The sequence below is a fragment of the Pelodiscus sinensis genome, chromosome 29 (assembly GCF_049634645.1).
Source record: "Pelodiscus sinensis isolate JC-2024 chromosome 29, ASM4963464v1, whole genome shotgun sequence".
In the NCBI taxonomy this organism is placed as follows: domain Eukaryota; kingdom Metazoa; phylum Chordata; order Testudines; family Trionychidae; genus Pelodiscus; species Pelodiscus sinensis.
In genome coordinates this window covers 11,206,262-11,210,570 of record NC_134739.1, presented here as the reverse complement: position 1 = coordinate 11,210,570, position 4,309 = coordinate 11,206,262, and positions in this window count along the sequence as shown.

The following is a 4,309-nucleotide window of genomic DNA, read 5'->3' as shown; positions in this document are numbered from 1 at the left end:
ATGGACCTAAGCTCCATAAATTTCTCTAGTTCTTTTTTGATCCCTGTTAAAATCCTGGCCTTCACAACATCCTCTGGCGAGGAGTTCCACAGGTCGACTGTACACTGTGTGAAGAAAAAGGTCCTTTCATTTGTTTTACGCCTGTTACCTATTCATTTCATTTGGTGACCCCTACTTCTTATAACAAGTTAATAACTTTTCCTTACTCACTTTCTCCTCACCAGTTATGATTTTATAAACCTCGATCGTATCCCTCACAATAGGCATAGACCTTTGCATGCTTTGTGCGTCTTGTAAGCTTTTCCCACCAAGCAGCAGCAGGGGGTGCCAGGCTGTTATTTGGAAACCTGTTCTCCAGATGAACTGCATCTCTGTCAGACATTTAACAGCCTGGCACCCTCTGCTGCTGCTTGGTGGGAAAAGCTCACAAGCCGCACAAAACATGCAAAAGAATACGCCTATTGCTGGACTTTAGCTCCAAGGTGCTTAGTTCTGATTATTTAGCACCATTAATTGCTGATTATTAATGCAGGGCTCAGACGGGCTCCCTTTTAGCAGAATTCAGAGTGGAGACAAGCTCCCGACCTTGGCCCAAAGATGCCATAGTGCATCCGACTGTAAATTGCAGGATTGTTGGACAGGGGTGGCACAGTGCCACTGGTTAGTGAATGGTTATTTCACACACACAGTCTCAGACCCTGGCCCTGCAAAGCATTTAAGCACCTGCTTAACGTTAAGCACGTGAGCAGTTCAAGGGAGGTCAACAGAACTTCTCGTTGGTTTAAAAATAAGGGGCATGCTTAAGTGCTTTCTGGATCACAGCCACAGCTGGTAGAACACTAAATTACCTGCAATTATTATTTCTATTAACAGCTTATGTTAATTATTTCCTGTTGTTATAGCACACCTAATTCCATAGGATTCCAAAGGGCTGTACAGACAGCGTGTACATGGCGGGACTGAAATGCAGCCACCTCGGGGGTGGAGGCCAACAGCCAACTCGCACAAACCTGCGGGATGGGGAGGGAAAGTTTGACCAAACGCCCCCAGGTCAACCCCCCACTCTTAAGAGAGGGGCGATGAGTTCTTTAAAATGAAAAATTAATTCAAAATTTGAAACAGGGACAATAACTCAGGTCAAGAGGGGCTTTTTTGGTCTATTTTCCCTTGACCCAGAGGTGAAAGGGAGGCGCTGTGCCCGGGTAAGAGCCGGCTGGGGCACTCTGTTCCTTTCAAGGGCCAGCGGAGGGCACACTCCAACCTGGGACAACGAGAGGGGCGGGCGGCAGCAGATACCTCCATCTGGCTTCTGGCCCAGCACCAACCCCCATCTGACTGCCCCAGTCTGGCCCCCGTGTGGCTGCAGGTGGCACCCCTTCTGCTGCAGCATGGGTAGGGGGGGAGGCCATGCTCCGCCTGTGGCGATCCTGGCCCTGCTTTTCATCCAGCTCATGCTGCGCAGGTAGCCCAGCCTCAGCCAGGTAAGGTAACCCATCTCACGCCACCTCCCCATGCTCTACTTCCTACCCTCAGCAGCCTGCCTTCTGCATCCCAGTCCTTTACCCCATGTGCCCTTCTACACACAATCTCCATCCTAGACCCCCCACTGGTGGGACCACCCCACCTTTAGCAGATGCCAGCTCCAGCCAGGGCAAGGGGTGGTGGCTGCCAGGGCCACAACCCCACAGTCCAGAGACTGATGCCTTATCTACCCTACATTCAGCTGGTGTCAGCTCTAGCCCAAGGGAAGCTGGTGGGGGCAGGGCCCAACTGGGGCTGCATCGTGGCCCCGCTCAAGTACACCCGTTTAAGCCACACCACCACCCTTCTGTCAACAGCTGCCTTACCCTGCCTACCTTCAGCTTATATCACAATTGCTGCGTCTTTGCAATGTGAACATAAGAACGGCCACACTGGGTCAGACCAAAGGTCCATCCAGCCCAGTCTCCTGTCTAATTAACAGTGGTCAATTACTGAACAGGTAATGATCAAGTGATCTCTCTCCTGCCATCCATCTCCACCCTCTGACAAACAGAGGCTAGGGACACCATTCCTTACCCACTCATTAATGGACCTAACCTCCATGAATGTATCTAGTTCTTTTTTAATCCTTGTTATAGTCCTAGCCTTCACAACCTCCTCAGGCAAGGAGTTCCACAGGTTGACTGTGCGCTGTGTGAAGACCTTCCTTTTATTTGTTTTAAACCTGCTGTCCATTAGTTTCATTTGGCGGACCCTAGTTCTTATATTATGGGAACAAGTACATAACTTTTCCTTATTCATGCTCTCCACACCACTCATGAGTTTATATGCCTCTATCATATCCCCCCTTAGTCTCCTCTTTTCCAAGATGAAAAGCTCTAATCTTTTTAATCTCTCCTCATATAAGACCCATTCCAAACCCCTAATCATTTTAGTTGCCTTTCTCTGAACCTTTTCTAATGCCAGTATATCTTTTTTGAGATGAGGAGACCACATCTGTATGCAGTATTCCAGATGTGGGCGTACCGTGGATTTATAGAAGGGTAATAAGATATTCTCCGTCTTATTCTTTATCCATTTTTTAATGATTCCTCACATCCTGTTTGCTTTTTTGACTGCTGCTGCACACTGCGTGGACGTCTTCAGAGAACTATCCACAATGACTCCAAGATCTCTTTCCTGATTAGTTGTAGCTAAATTAGCGCCCATCATATTGTATGTATACTTGGGGTTATTTTTCCAATGTGCATTACTTGTGGACTTCTTTACTCACTTGATTTCTCATTCCTGCAGCTGGAGCCTCATAACTGCATAGAGCCCCATTTGATTTTAGCTGAGGGCCATCTGGGAACGGGCTCCACCCAATGCAGGCTCCAGTCTGGCTCTTGTGAGTAAAGAGATGAGCGTTTGCAGGACTGAGCTCACAGACCATGTACGCTCTTCAGGGCAAAGACTGTTTTTGCCGCTGCCCCTTGTAGCATGGGGGCAGCCCCACTGAATTCTGTATGTTTACTGACACACCATCTTATTAAGTACACACTTCCACTTCCAGTTCTGCAAGCATTTATTCCCATGCTTAACTTTACTACAAATTTCAGAGGGGTAGCCGTGTTACTCTGTTTCAGCAAAACTAATGGGGCTGTGGCACTTTAAAGATTACTTGCATCTGACAAAGTGGGGTCCAGCCCGCGAAAACGTATGTCTTAATAAATTACTCTGTAAGATGCCATAGGACTCCTTGTTGTTTTTACTACTACAATGATTTCAAGGGATTCATGATAGGTGGTGGAATCTCCATCCCTAGAGGTTTTTAGGTCTCAGTTTAACAAAGCCCTGGCTGGGATGATTTAGTTGAGATTGGTCCTGCTTTGGGCAGGGGCTGGACTTGATGACTCCTGAGGTCTCTTTCAGTCCTATGATTCTATGAAAGTGATGTGGGCATAAGATCAGGATTGTAGCTTTTTGCTGGCCTAAAGTGCGTACCGTGCAGCGGCGGGCATGCTGCTGATGGTCAGCAAACCATAACGCAATAAAAGGCCAAGCGTGGGAGGCTGACAAGTCACAAGAGAATCACGGAGGTGCGTGCACACAATAAAAGATCAGAGAGGAGGCCATGTTAGTCTGGAGCTGCAAAAACAAAATGGGTTCCCATTCTCTGATTATTTTTTTATTAAAACAATGAGGAGTCCTGCAGCACCTTAAAGACTAACAGATTTATTTAGACATAAATTTTCGTGGGCAAGTCGGATCTGATGGTGTGGGGGTTTTGCCCACAAAAGCAGCTGCCAAAACACTCTTCCTTTCCTAGTGCAAACGAATGGTTCTTATCAGCCTCTTTTAACTATTTAACTGTTTTTTAAGTTTTTCCTGTTACGGACTGGCTGGGCTATCCCTTTGAAACTTATCTACCAGCCCCCCTCCAATTTTGTTCCTTCCCTCCACTCCTCCTCCCTCCTTCCCTTATTTATTCTTGTTCCTGGACTTCCAACACTCTGGTCATCTGAAGAAGTGGGCTGTGCCCACGAAAGCTCATGTTTTGTTAGTCTTTAAAGTGCTACCGGACCATTTGTTGTTTTTTAAGGTTTTCCAAAATAAATCTGTTGGTCTTTAAGTTGCCTCAGGAGTCCTCGTGGTTTTAATTAAAAAAAAAATCAGAGAATGGGAACCCATGCACGGGGAAATACTAAAATGAAGGAGAACACGAAAGACTCATGATAACCACAGGGCAGCGAGCGGCGCGGCAGGGGACGCGGAGCGGCGCAGCCCGGCCTGGAGCCATGGGACATGTGGGAGTCCCGGCCAACCCGGAGGAACTACATTTCCCAGG